The sequence below is a fragment of the Onychostoma macrolepis genome, chromosome 22 (assembly GCF_012432095.1).
Source record: "Onychostoma macrolepis isolate SWU-2019 chromosome 22, ASM1243209v1, whole genome shotgun sequence".
Taxonomy (NCBI): Eukaryota; Metazoa; Chordata; class Actinopteri; order Cypriniformes; family Cyprinidae; genus Onychostoma; species Onychostoma macrolepis.
Genome location: NC_081176.1, coordinates 2,619,811 through 2,635,711, shown reverse-complemented (window position 1 = coordinate 2,635,711; position 15,901 = coordinate 2,619,811).

Below are 15,901 nucleotides of genomic sequence, written 5' to 3'. Positions count from 1 at the left end.
GCTGTAGATGTTTTGCCTGATGTGTTACATTTACATTTATGCATTTAGCAGGTTTAATCACAATCTGATTTTTCTAGATCCTACATTAAATTTATATGTTGACCTCACTATTCGGGAACAGATAAAGTCTGTATAGATTGGACAACGCAAGTACTTCTGTCATTTAGGAGGGTAGAGCAAAAGCCATCATAGCAGTTATTTGAGAATTGGCTTACTAGTCAGTAAGGTGATAACTGATTCAAAACAGCTTTCTCCAATACTTTGGACAGGAATGGCAATTTCGAGATAGGTCTATAATTGTTAAAATTTAATTTTTATGCAGATGACACTGTACTGTATTGCTCAGCACCCACTGCAGACCAGGCCCTCTCACAATTACAACTTGATTTTAACACGCTTCAAGTCAAGTCAAGTCAAGTCACCTTTATTTATATAGCGCTTTTACAATACAGATTGTGTCAAAGCACTTAACAGTATCAAATTGGAGGATAGAGTGTCAGTAATGTATAATGATAAGATTAAACACTCAATTTTCAGTTAAAGGCATTTAATTATTGAATTCAGAGATGTCATTGTCTAGCTCAGTTTAGTTTAAATAGTATCTGTGCAATCAAATCGGCGATAATCGCTAGAAATTAAGTATTTCAACAAAATCTTTATGATGTAAAACTTGTTTTAAATCCTGAAAAAACAAAAGTTATGCTTTTTTCAAATTCGAAATCCAATTTAAATCTGCCTTCAATTCTCACTTCCCAGGGTACGAAGATTGAATGTGTTTCTAAATACAGATATCTTGGTATTTTAATAGATGAATCTCTTTCTTTTACTTTTCATATTCAGCAGCTATAGCTAAAAGTTTAAAACTTAAACTAGGGTTTTATTTCAGAATCAAATCCTGCCTTTCGTTTGAATCTAGAAAAAGGCTGGTTGATGCTACTTTTATGTCTATAATTGACTATGGTGATGTCTTATACATGCATGCTTCGTCTCAAAGTTTGCATGCACTGGACACTGTATACCATGGAGCTCTGAGGTTCATCACTGGTTTTAAAGTCCTCACTCACCACTGTGAACTGTATGAACGTGTTGGATGGCCTTCTCTAGCAACGCGAAGACTTCAACACTGGTATATCTTTATATATAAGGCTATTTTAGGTCTACTTCCATCCTATCTTCTGACCTACATCAGTGTAAATAATATTGGGACTTACAATCTTCGTTCCCAGGATTTTTTCCTTTTGTCTGTTCCAAAGGTTAGAACTGAGCTTGGAAAAAAGGAGTTTAAGTATTCTGCTCCCTCTACATGGAACAAGTTACAGAAATCCATGAAACTCAATAAGTTGGTCTCATTGGTCGCTTTTAAAAGGATGTTAACTGACTTGGAGGCAGCCACATCTGGCTGTAGATGTTTTGCCTGATGTGTTACATTTACATTTATGCATTTAGCAGACGCTTTTATCCAAAGCGACTTACATTGCATTCAAGTTACAGTTTTTACATTTGATCAGCTCTTGCTTTCCCTGGGAATCGAACCCATGATCTTGGCGTTGCTAGCGCCATGCTCTACTATTTGAGCTACAGGAAAGCCTGTTAAGGATTGTGGTTGACTTTAAAAGGTTTGTTATTTCAGTTGTTTTATGTTATTATTATTTTTGTGTATTTTATGTTTGTATGTATGTATGGTTGTACTGCTGCCTGTCTTGGCCAGGACACTCTTGAAAAAGAGATTTTTAATCTCAATGAGTCTCATCCTGGTTAAATAAAGGTAAAAATAAATAAATAAATAAAATCAGCTGGATCCAGATTTACTTTCTTAAGCAGCGGATGAACCACTGTATGTTTAAAATATGATGGAACTAAATTTGTCTGTAAGGAACTGTTGATAACGGAAATAATATTCAATGCAACTGCATCCATCACTTCCTTTAATAGCGAAGTTGGCATAATATCAAGAGATTACAGGCATGCAAACTTTGGAGAAAAAAACTTGAAAAGTGCTGTTTCCCCAGTTTTCAATGGTCACCATTGGCACATAATGCAAAAAAGATTGCTAAAGTGAACAGATTTTACTAACAGGCCTACCAATCTCTGTGTAAAAATTACATTATGATGCTGCCATTTTTCTTAAGACATTTTTACCCCCTGTAATTTGGCTCTGAATCTCAGGTGAAAATTGCCATTTTGACCCGCTCTACAAAATAGTGGATTACTTAGTAAATATTCATCCATGACATTTAATTTTTTGGATTTCATCACTATACATGTCTGTCTTTCTTCAGAAAAAAATATTAGCAAAATCAAAAATTTGAACTGGGGACCTCTGATTGAGTTGACACGTAATGACCCTGTTTCACAATCCAAAATAATCCTGCTGCACTGGGCCAAGATGTAAACATGTTAGTCCAACAAAATGGAGATATACAACACAAACTTTCAGAGAAAAAGGCTAGGCCAGCAACCAACCTAAAAAGAGGAAAAATAGCAAAGACCCTAACGCATGAACCCAGTCAACATTTTTACAGCACACTCAACACCAAACGAGCAACTCTTGGCTGGGAACATGACACAATGAGTGCATTTACATGGACCCTCTTATTGCGATTAAAATGAGATTTTGGCGATATTGCGATTATGCTTTACCTCATATGAACGCAATACTTCGATCTAAATAATGCGATTAAGCTCATAATCGCAGCAAGCATAATCGTATTAACATAGGTGGCGTACGCCGATTTTAATCGGAATATACAGGCATGTAAACACCTTAATCGCAGTATTGCCGCTCTGACCAAAGTGCGCATGCGCTTGTGACATATATGAATAACGTGACACACACCTGTAATAATACGGAGATTAGAAACGATGGAGGGGAAGAAAGCATCGCATTCTGAGGAAAACACAACAAGCTGCCAGCAGTCTCTGTGCAACATGATCTCACAGAATTCCGTGTAATGTTCACGGACTTAACCCCGAATCTGTGGTGGCATCACGGAATCGCCGAAAATTCCGTGATGGACTCACAGAAAAAATTCCGTGATGGGCTCACAGAAGTGATACCAATGTAAGTCAGTGACAGGCATCAGCCGTGCTCCACGCACGCAAACCAGTGAATCCGTGCATGGACCACGGCTGATGCCTTCTGTGAGCCCATCACGGAATTTTTGGCGATTCCGTGATGCCACCACAGATTCGGGGTTAATTAAGTCCGTGAACATTACACGGAATTCTGTGAGATCAGGTTGCTCTGTTCCTTACCCTCATCCAGAAAGGACGAACAGAATGCGACGGCAGCGTATAGGCAAACAAATTCCATCATATTTCTATCATGGCGCCCGAAAAAGCGTGGAATACAGCGATACAAAATCATTATGCATTAGACGTAAATAGATTAAAACAGCGACCAGTAACACTGCTCTTTCTGAGTCCCATCATTTGTGCTGTCCAGTGGGGTATGTGAATAATGGCAGTGAAAAAATTAACCACAATTCTTAGCGAATAATAAGAATAATGGAAATTGCATGTAAACGGGAGTAAGAGCTTTGCTCTTGACATGTAAACATCAAAATGCGATTAAGTCCTTACTCTGATTATTGGAAATAATCGCAATATTCGTGCGCATGTAAACGCAGTCAATGTCTCAATAAAAAAACAGTTGAAAGTAATAGGCTCAGAAATGAGGAAAATGGATTCCATTCACTCTGACATCATGATATAAATGTAGTTAATGCAGACAATAATCAAGGAATGTGCCACAAAATACTTCAAAATACCAAGCTACATACAACTTTTCAGTATGAATCTGTTCATTGATCATTTGTACACAGAGTGTCATCAGCATTCTCATGCATCATTTGCAAAGTAGGTCTCCTCTGTCTTTCTATCTTGATGCCACTGGAGGAGTTGTGTCAAAAATACCAGAACAGCTGAAGCATTAATGAAATTATGACACTTATTTCCATACAGTTGAACTGATTTATTTGAACTTAAATTTAGTTAATTGTACTGATGAGTAAAAATCATGCTAATTTAATGAGATCACATCAGTTTCATTTCACATATTCTGTGAATGTTCTCAACACAATTCACTCATATACTGTAGATCCAACCAGTACTGTTGATGTTCAGACTGGTGCCCTTGCAGAGTTGTGAGTTTTCTGCATTTGTATGAAAATGGAGAGACCTGTTTGAATTTAATGTTTACTTATTTTAAACATTTAAAATAATTTATACAACATATATATATATATATTTTAACCATTGTGGTGAAGAGCAGAGTTTGTGCTTATACTATCAGTAGCTACTATAAGCACATGTTATATAACTGTGAAGAGTAGAAATGCTGACCATACAAGTCATGTAATTGGCTTTAAATTGATGTATTTTAATCATACTCATAAGAACAAACAATCAACATAACACTTGCTCTTACATTAAACTTTTGCAGCCTGCAAATGAGCTAAAACAAACCAAAAAACTTTATCAGCTAATTGAGAACAACAGTTTTAGTTCATGTAACCATAGCCTAACCACAAGGCCTACACTTCACAATAATGGTAACCTCAAAAATTGGCATAAACAAAAACTCTTTTAAATGTCAAAAATAGCTGAACAACAAACTTTAAAAAGTCTTTCCCTTTACTAAAAAACACATTAAGCAGTACTTAATTTACAGATTTACACTCCTGATCTAGCCCTATGCAAAGCATTCTGGGAACTAGAAATCCACTTCCCAGTTTCATGATTTACAGAAGTTTGTTATGTTGGTTTTGTAGTGTTACCGTTGTCGTGAAGAGTAGAGCCTGTGGTTAGGTTCAGGATGGACAGCAAAACGTTGAGATTGTGTGTGCTCCGTGTTGTTTGACTATTTACATGTAAATGTATAGTGAGAACATTTTTGATTATCATGTTAGTATATGCTGTTGATAATTAATAAAAAATGAAAGATCATTGTGAACACAATGTTTATGTAAACAAACCACATATTTATGTTTAATCATTTAGCAAACACTTTTATCCAAAGCAACTTAAAAGTGAAGACAATAGAAGCAATCAAAACCAACAAAAGAGCAATAAAATGCAAGTGCTATGACAAGTCGAGGTTAGCCTAATGCAGTATACGTCAAGTCACCTTTATTTATATAACGCTTTTAACAATACAGATTGTGTCAAAGCACTTAACAGTATCAAATTGGAGGACAGAGTGTCAGTAATGTATAATGATGAGATTAAATACTCAATTTTCAGTTAAAGGCATTTCATTACTGAATTCAGAGATGTCATTGTCTAGCTCAGTTTAGTTTAAATAGTGTCTATGCAATCAAATGGACGACAATCGCTGTAAATTAATACACATAACAAGGTGTGTGTTTTTGACAGACAGACAGACCTGGAATAGAGTGTGTTAGAGTTAGAGGGTCAAATATAGATGGACGAGATGTGTTTTTAGCTGCTTCTTGAAGATGGCTAAGGACTCAGCTGCTCAAATTGAGTTGGGCAGGTCATTCCACCAGGAAGGAACAGTTAATGTAAAAGTCCGTGAAAGTGATTTAGTGCCTCTTTGGGATGGCACAATAATGTGTCGTTCACTTGCAGAACGCAAACGTCTAGAGGGTACGTAAGTCTGAAGTAGTGAATTTAGGTAAAGGGGTGCCGACCCAGTGGTGGTTTTGTAGGCAAACATCAATGTCTTGAATTTTATGTGAGCAGCTATTGGTAGCCAGTGCAAATTGATGAACAGAGGTGTGACGTGTTCTTTTCGGCTCATTAAAAATTAATCTTGCTGCCATGTTCTGGATTAATTGTACAGGTTTAATAGAACTGTCTGGAAGACCTACCAAGAGAGCATTGCAATAGTCCAAGTCAAGTTGAGCTTTATTGTCATTCCGCTACATGCGGGGGCATACAGTGGAACGAAATGTCGTGCCTCACAGGACCACGGTGCTACATAAATACAGGCATACAACAATGGAGTAAGACAATATAAACCTATACACAACTATCCTACTGATAGATTTTGACTATAAATATACTATCTATAAAAAGTACCTATACAAACTAAAAAATACAAACTATACGAATGCTTCAGATAAATACTGTACATGTGCAAGGAGAAACATTGAGTTCAAGCAGCTGGCTGGGGAACAGTGCAGGAGGATTTGTAGTGCATGAGCATGTAAACATACATATATTACTGAGTTCTTTTTGTGGGATTTGTGTACACACAGCAGTGTGTGTAAAAAGTGACTAGTGCGCATAGAGGAGGAGAGTGTGCTACTACAGGTGGTTTGTACAGGCCCACTCACCTGTGTGTAGCACACTTGAATTGCACGTTACATGTTACAGGAGGTAGGGGTTTGTATGGGGGTTCAGAGAGGGGCGGGTGATTTGAGTTCAGGGCTCTCACAGCCTGGGGGAAAAAGCTGTTGAGCAGTCTGGCAGAGCGGGCTCTGATGCTCCGGTACCGTCTTCCTGATGGTAGGAGCTGGAAGAGACTGTGGGAGGGGTGTGTGGAGTCCTTCACGATACAACAACAAGAGCTTGGGCAAGGAGTTGTGTTGCATGTTCCAAAAGAAAGAGCCTGATCTTGCTAATGTTGAATAAAGCAAATCTGCAGGACCGGGTAGTTTTAGCAATGTGGTCTGAGAAAGTGAGCTGATCATCAATCACAACTCCAAGGTTTCTGGCTGTTTTTGAAGGAGTGATGGTTGATGTGTCTAACTGAATGGTGAAATTGTGATGAAGTGATTGGTTTGATGGAACCACAAGCTGTTCTCTCTTGGCAAGGTTGAGTTGAAGGTGATGGTCCTTCATCCAGCAAGAAATGTCTGTTAGACAAGCTGAGATGCAAGCAGCTATCATCAGATCATCAGGATGGAATGAGAGGTAGAGTTGAGTGTCATCAGCAGAGCAGTGATTTGACAAGCCATGTTTCTGAATGACAAAATGTAGACAGTGATTCCATGTAGAAAGAGAAGATAAGTGGTCCAAGAACTTAGCCCTGAGGCACCCCAGCAGCTAGATGTTGCAACTTGGACACCTCACCCCTCTATGATACCTTGAAGGACCTGTCTGAGAGGTAATTGTCAAACCACTGGAGTGCGGTTCCTGAGATGTCCTTTGCCTATAAGGTTGACAGGAGGATCTGGTGATTGACCATATCAAAAGCAGTGGAGAGATCCAGCTAATTAAGTAATGGAGATCTGGAAACCGCTCTTGCCAGTCTTAGGGCTTCAACAACTGAGAGCAAGGCAGTCTCGGTTTAATGTCCACTTCTGAAACCAGACTGGTTGCTGTCGAGGAGGTTGTTCTGTGTGAGAAAGGCAGAGACTTGGTTGAACAACTCGTTCAAGAGTTTTTGCAATGAAAAAAAGGGAAAAGAGTTCTTTAAAAGACTTGGGTTAAGAGTGGGTTTCTTAAGTAGTGGGGTTATACGAACCTGTCTAAATGCTGAGGGAAAAACACCAGTGTGAATGAGATGAAATATAAGTTATCCAACTGGAAGGTGCCTCAATGAAGAAAAACTTTGAATACAATATTGGTAGAAATTACACATGTAAAGAAAACAATTGTAGAATATGTGAGTGAGGCACAATTTATTTATAAAACATCTTAAAGAAAGTTTAGCCATTACTTTATGAAGTGTTGACCCAAAATACCAAAAATAAGCAACCTGTTTGCTGTCATGCTTTCTGAGTTCTTGTCAAGAATCTGATGGATTCAGTGCCATGGACAGTGATATTTCTGCAGGACTGTAAACAATCAATCAATGCACATGAATTGTGATATTGTCAGAGTGTAATGTTAAATAAATATTTCATTCAACAGGAAAACAAAAGTTATTTTAGCAATTCATCTCAACACTTGGAGAACACTGTTACAATGTTAAGTGTTTAGCACACTTAAAACCAGAAGAAAAAAACAAAAACAGGTGAGAATAAAAGAGCAAGACGGGCTGCAGTGTGTTCTGTAGGGTCCAGACAAGATGTTCCAACTTGCTTTGGAGCAGTCGACCCATGATTTCAAAACCTATAGAAATAAATAATATATGTCATCATTAACACCAACACAGTTCTTGCTCATTTTGAGGCAAAGAAATAAATAAGTATTATAAATTTAAATTGGACATTAACTATGTTCAGGAAATTACACATGATTTCTCAGTTGTATGTATTGTTACAAAAACTACACTTCATGTAGAAGTTCATTATTTGTCACTTTCTAAACGTCTCTTCAAACAGCAGTTTTTTTTATTTATTTTTTTATTGTTGCTAAAGGAGCATTAGAAGGCATAATGTGAGTGATATTTGTGATACAAGTAATTGTCTCTTTGCACACAATTAAAAAAAAATATATATAACTTTTTAGATGGTCCCCATCTTGCTTACCGCTGTACATTGGACATTCAGCGGACATTCGCAAGTAAATATGCCATTAAAACAATACTTGGCCATTTTGTTCGATTGCAAAAAGGTAGTAGGTTGACAACGATGTCGCTGATTAGAATTTGCAAAAGAAACATTTTTTGCACACATTAGAAAGTTGTTGAACGCGGAAGTGTTGTGAATGTGCGAATATAAAGCCAACTTTACCCAAGTAATTCATAGTGCTTTGCATAGAATTAATTAAAATATTCATAATTCTCATAACAATAAAGCCAGGAATTGAAATTTAAGTTCATTTAAAATGAATTAAAACAGTTAAGAATACATAAAATACAGTGCACTGATAAGAACAGAAGAAATAGGTTAGTTTTGATTTATTAAGTCAAGTCACCTTTATTTATATAGCGCTTTTACAATACAGATTGTGTCAAAGCACTTAACAGTATCAAATTGGAGGATAGAGTGTCAGTAATGTATAATAAGATTAAACACTCAATTTTCAATTTTCAGTTAAAGGCATTTCATTATTGAATTCAGAGATGTCATTGTCTAGCTCAGTTTAGTTTAAATAGTATCTGTGCAATCAAATCAGCGATAATCGCTAGAAATTAAGTGTCCCCAACTGAGCAAGCCAGAGGCGACAGCGGCAAGGAACCAAAACTCCCTCTGTGAGAGAATGGAGAAAAAAACCTTGGGAGACACCAGGCTCAGTTGGGGGGCCAGTTCTCCTCTAACCAGATGAAAACCGCAGTTCAAAAGTTTATATTTCTATTTTAATTTTGTTTCAATTTCTAACAATAGTAGTATTATGTAGTTAAGTATTTTTTTTTATATTTTAGTTTTATTGTATTCAATCAAGGTTTTCACTGGGGATATATCTCTGGGGGTCATCTGGGTGTCCTGGTCTCCACTGACGATCAGGGCTGTAGACATCATCTCTTGGTGCTGATCCACCATCTGATCGGATACGGACTGAGAAACAGAATAGGAAAGAAACAGACAAATATTAGCGTAGATGCCATTCAACTTACGATGTAACGAGTACATCGTGTGTTATGGAGAGTGTTCCCGGTTCCGGTTGATCTAATTAATGCAGCCTAACAATCCTTTAACGGATTTGAATAATAGAAGCGTATTAATGTGTTGTGTAAGCCAGGCTAAAGAGATGGGTCTTTAATCTAGATTTAAACTGACAGAGTGTGTCTGCCTCCCGAACAGTGTTAGGTAGTCTGTTCCAGAGTTTGGGTGCTAAATAGGAATAGGATCTGCCGCCCGCAGTCGATTTTGATATTCTACGTATTATCAAACGGCCAGAGATTTGAGAACACAGCGGACGTGGAGGACTATAATGTGATAAGAGCTCGCTTAAGTACTGAGGAGCTAAACCATTCAGGGCTTTATAAGTAATTAACAAGATTTTAAAATCTATCCGATGTTTGATAGGGAGCCAGTGCAGTGTTGACAGAACCGGGCTAATATGGTCATATTTCCTGGTTCTAGTAAGGACTCTAGCTGCTGCATTTTGGACTAACTGTAGTTTGTTGATCAAGCCTGCAGAACAACCACCCAATAAAGCATTACAATAGTCTAACCTTGAGGTCATAAACGCATGAATTAACATTTCTGCATTTGACGTTGAGAGCATTGGACGCAATTTAGATATGCTTTTGAGATGAAAACATGCAGTTTTACAGATGCTAGAAACATGGCTTTCAAATGAAAGATTGCTATCGAACAGCACACCTAGGTTCCTGACTGATGAAGAAGAATTGACAGAGCAGCCGTCAAGTGTTAGATAATGTTCTAGGTTATTACATGTGGGGTTTTTAGGTCCGATAATTAAGACCTCTGTTTTTTCAGAATTTAGCAGTAAAAAAATTACTCGTCATCCAGTTTGTTATATCGACTATGCATTCCGTTAGTTTCTCAATTTGGTGTGTTTCACCGGGCCGCGAACAAATATAGAGCTGAGTATCATCAGCATAACAGTGAAAGCTAACACCATGTCTCCTGATAATATCTCCCAAGGGTAACATATAGAGCGTGAAAAGTAACGGCCCTAGTACTGAGCCTTGAGGTACTCCATACTGCACTTGTGATCGATATGATACCTCTTCATTCACTGCTACGAACTGATGGCGGTCAGATAAGTACGATTTGAACCATGCTAAGGCACTTCCACTAATGCCAACAAAGTTTTCTAGTCTATTCAAAAGAATGTTGTGGTCGATAGTGTCGAACCCAGTGCTAAGATCCAGTAGAACTAATAAAGAGATACAACCACGATCAGATGATAGAAGCAGGTCATTTGTAACTCTAATGAGAGCAGTCTCAGTACTATGATACGATCTAAATCCTGACTGGAATTCCTCACAGATATCATTTTTCTCTAGGAAGGAATATAATTGTGAGGATACTACCTTTTCTAGTATCTTTGACAGAAAAGGGAGATTTGAGATCGGTCTGTAATTAACTAGATCTTTGGGGTCAAGTTGTGGTTTTTTAATGAGAGGCTTAATAACAGCCAATTTGAAGGTTTTGGGGACATATCCTAATGACAATGATGAATTAATAATAGCCAAAAGAGGATCTATGACTTCTGGAAGCAGCTCTTTTAGTAGTTTAGATGGAATCGGGTCTAACATACATACATACAGGTTTAGATGATTTAAGTTTATACAATTCTTCCTCTCCCACAGTAGAGAATGAATGAAATTGTTCCTCAGGGGATCTATAGTGCGCCATCTGAAGCGATACTGTAGCTGACGGCTGCAAGGATACAATTTTATCTCTGATAGTATCGATCTTGGAAGTGAAGTAGTTCATAAAGTCATTACTGCTATGCTCTTGGGAAATGTCAACACCTGTTGATGCTTGATTTTTCGTTAATTTAGTTACTGTATTGAATAAATACCGAGGGTTATGTTTGTTTTCTTCTAGAAGAGACGAAAAGTAATCAGATCTAGCAGTTTTTAATGCTTTTCTGTAGGATAGGGTACTTTCCCGCCAAGCTAAACGAAATGCCTCTAATTTAGTTTTCCTCCAGCTGCGCTCCATTTTCCGGGCTGCTCTCTTTAGGGCGCGGGTGTGCTCATTATACCACGGTGTTGGACTCTTATCCTTAATCTTCCTTAAGCGTAAAGGAGCAACCGCATCTAAAGTGCTAGAAAAGCGAGAGTCCATAGTTCCTGTTACATCATCAAGTTGTTCTGAGCTATTGGATATGCTGAGGAACTGAGATAAGTCAGGAAGATTATTTATAAAGCAGTCTTTTGTGGTAGAAGTGATGGTTCTACCATATTTGTAACAAGTTGGCTTTACAGCTTTAGCTATATGGAATATACAAGAGACTAGATAATGATCTGAGATATCATCGCTCTGCTGTAAAATTTCAACGCCACTGACATCAATTCCATGTGACAATATTAAATCTAGAGTATGATTTCGACAATGAGTAGGTCCTGACACGTGTTGTTTAACACCAATTGAGTTTAGAATGTCTATAAATGCTGATCCCAACGAATCTCTTTCATGATCAACATGGATATTAAAATCACCAACGATTAGGACTTTATCTGCAGTCAGCACTAACTCCGATAGAAGATCAGAAAATTCTTTAATAAAGTCTGTATGGTGCCCTGTATACAGTAGCCAGTACAAACATCACAGGGGATTTATCATTAACACTTGTTTCTTTGGATAACGTTATATGAAGCACCATTACTTCGAACGAATTATACTTGAAACCCGACCTCTGAGAGATACTGAAAATATTTCTATAAATTGTAGCAACACCTCCCCCTTTACCTTTTGGACGCGGTTCATGTTTGTAACAGTAATCTTGGGGTGTAGACTCGTTTAAAGTAATGTAATCATCTTGTTTTAGCCAGGCTTCTGTCAGACAAAGTACATCTAGTTTATGGTCAGTGAACATTTACAAAAAGTGCTTTTGAAGAAAGGGATCTAATATTCAATAAGCCAAGCTTTATCATGCGTTTCTGTATTATATCGTTTTTTTACTTGTTGAACATCAATTAAACCAAATCAATTTGTTACTATTACTTTGGTTTGGATGTTTTCTGTATTTTCTAGTTCGGGGAACAGACACAGTCTCTATAGAGTGATATCTAGGTGAAGGAGTCTCAATGTGCTGAGAGTTAACTGACTTCTATGACGTGAGGCGGCTAGCAGACGGTGGGTTTAGCCAGTCTGTCTGCTTCCTGACCTGGGCTCCAGTTAGTCACGTACAAACTCTAAGACTATGTGCCATATTTCTAGAGAGAAGAGCAGCACCACCCCAGGAGGGATGAACACCATCTCTTTTCAACAGGTCAGGTCTGCCCCAAAAATTCTTCCAATTGTCTATAAAGCCTGTTACTTTGCGGGCACCACTTAGACATCCAGCCATTAAGTGACGACAGTCTGCTATGAATCTCATCACCCCGGTAAGCAGGGAGCGGACCAGAGCATATTACAGTGTCTGACATCGTACTTGCAAGTTCACACACCTCTTTAACACTATTTTTGGTGATCTCCGACTGGCGAAGTCGAACATCATTAGCGCCGACGTGGATAACAATCTTACTGAATTTACATTTAGCATTAGTCAGCACTTTTAAATTTGCCAAAATGTCAGGCGCTCTGGCTCCTGGTAAACAATGGACTATGGTGGCTGGTGTCTCTATTTTCACGTTCCGTACAATAGAATCGCCAATAACTAGAGCACTTTCATCAGGTTTCTCAGTGGGTGCGTCACTGAGTGGGGAGGACCTGTTTGATGTTTTAATCGGAACAGAAGAGCGGTGTTTTGACCCGCGACTATGCCGCCTCACTGTCACCCAGCTGCCCTGCTGCACGGGCTCAACCGGAACCGAACAATGTACAGGAGTCTCTGAGCTGGTCGCATCCAAAGCAGTATCTACAGCCCTCACATTCTTACTATCCTCAACTAAAGTTTGGATACGTGTCTCTAGTTCTAAAACCTTCTCTGTCAGCCTAACTATTTCTCTGCATTTATCACATGTGAATCCCTCGCTGCTGACAGAGACAGATAAACCGTACATGCGGCAAACAATAGCAGGAGAAGAAGCCATTACTCACCGTGATTGATGAATGATACCAACTTAACTTACCACTGTTGTTTGATGAGCTCATGAAAAACGGAGCGAGGAAAAAATAAAATAGGCGCGAATAGAAATGCAAATGGAACCGCGGGTGACAAGCTAACAAGCTGCACTCGCGGTTTTTAAAGGCGAATGATCAAATTAGTTAGATTAGTTTGAAAGATAACACCAGAAATATGGTGGGAATTAAGTTATATATTATCACTTTAGACAAAAGGGATTGAAAGTAAAGTAGAGATTCAATAAAAAGCGAAGGTACATGGAGCTACAAACACAAACCTCTCAGCAGCACAACAGACTGAAGCAATGCTCAGCCATCCCTACAGCTTTAGTGAACATTAAAGACGTCACTACACCTAATATGGATCATTACTGAGTCCAATTTGAGCTTCAGTCAGTTCAAAATAGAAAATTTCCAGTTTACAGAAGACACCTCAATATTTAATGAGTTCAAAGGCCAAAAAAAGCCTAATAGAGCTTGATTCTGGAGAAAGACAACATCAGGACTCACCTACATCAGTCTTAAAGAATGCAAGTAAGCTGCCATTAAGGAACAGGACAGGAGCACATCCAGCTTGACTAAAAAGCAGTGTAAATAAATAAGTTTAAGGCAACCAGCTAAAGCAGATTTTTGCATTCTCTCAACTTGTTTTTGTAGGTTTTTTTTTTTAAACCGTGAGGGGTCCAGTTCACCTGGAAGACAGTATTAGACATCAGGGTTAAATGTAAACCACAAAACTCAAACGAAATGCATAAGAGCAAATTTCCAGGTATTTAAAGAAAATCTGTTCAAGGTGAATTTGTGAGACAGAAGACAGTCTGGTTGAATCCAGCTCAAATGACAAACTGAAGCAATATTCTCCAAATTTTATTTTTTTTAAAGATATTACAGAAAGCAAACGTACTTGTTTGCTGTGTGGTCTGGAAGAAAGTGAAGTCATGTCCTCTGGTAGAATCAAGGTCTCAGTCCAGCCAAAGATGAGCTGACAGCAGCGGTCTCCTGATATCGGTGTCTGATATCGGACCTCAGCAGCAGTGGATTTGCACCTGCAGGTGACTGACTCTACCTAGCATTGACTGCAATAAAGAATCATATTTTCCACCAAAAGGCTTTCAGGGGAACATGGTTTAACCCAGTAAAGACAATATATACGGTGTTGTGGATATTAAGACTCATAGAAGGAATCATCTCAGCAGCTGTTGATTTTCCAGGAGAATCTTTAACACTGTCAGTACCTCACAGGAACAAAGCAAACAATTAAAAGCTGCATTTCTAATTGATGTTTCTAGAGGTGCAACAGGAACGCTGTGAGCTGCTTGTGAAAATCAGAGCCATCTGTGAACTGAAGGGAGTCCTTTATATTTGACAGATGAAAAACAGTGAGCAGCAAAAGGACATTTAAGCATGGTTTAAATTTAATTAAATATGCAGATATGTGGAGTGCATCAATTCAAAACTCAAACACACAGTCACAAGAGTTATATTGACATTAACAAGCAGTTATCAATGCAGCCATGAATGAACCCTGAAACTCTTTAGTGCGCACATTGCTAGACAGATCTCTAACTCTTGTCACTAGGTTTGGGGCGCACCTATCTGAAACCTGAGCTTAGAGGCATTGCAAGCTGTTGACCAAGTAAGTTTCCATTTTAAGGAGGACAATTTTTTATAAATCGCCTCGTGTTTTTCCAACACAAAACTAGTTATACAACTTACAGAGGAATTCAGTTTGCCTAACAGTAGTTTGAGGAAAGATGCTCACCAAATATATGCACATTATTATTTTTATATAACCATGAAAACAAAACAATCAATCACATTATACAAATAATGTCATGCATCAATGCATAACAGGAAATAGATATTAGGTTGCACAGTTTATTAATGTGCAAATGGATGTGTGGGAGAGTCTTATTTGATGAGATATAGTTTATCAAATCATGCCCAAAGTTGAAGCTGTCCCTCAGACGATGAATACTCCAACTATTTGCGATGACTTCACTCCAAACGATAACAGTTCCCAAGCCCCAGACCTTTCCAAATCAGGTACTGCCTTAAGACAGAAGCTACAAGCTTACATCCATCTGGGCATTACATCTATTTTTAGCTCGTAACATGTGGTTAGTCACCAATAAAGGGTCCTTCTAAAATACAAAAAAAAAAAAAAAAAAAAAAAAAAAAGTATCAACCTTTTAGCATCCAACCCAACGTCGCTTGTATACACATACAATTGCTTAGCATATATCAAACATCATCAACAAGGCTAGATTGAGATAAAGAAAACATCCTTACTTTAAGTTGAGCTTGAAATGGAACATTTCCCAACAAGGACATAACACACATGCAGTCAAGCCATGCTTTCTACTGCTGCCGTTCTGCTAACTTCCTCTACTTAA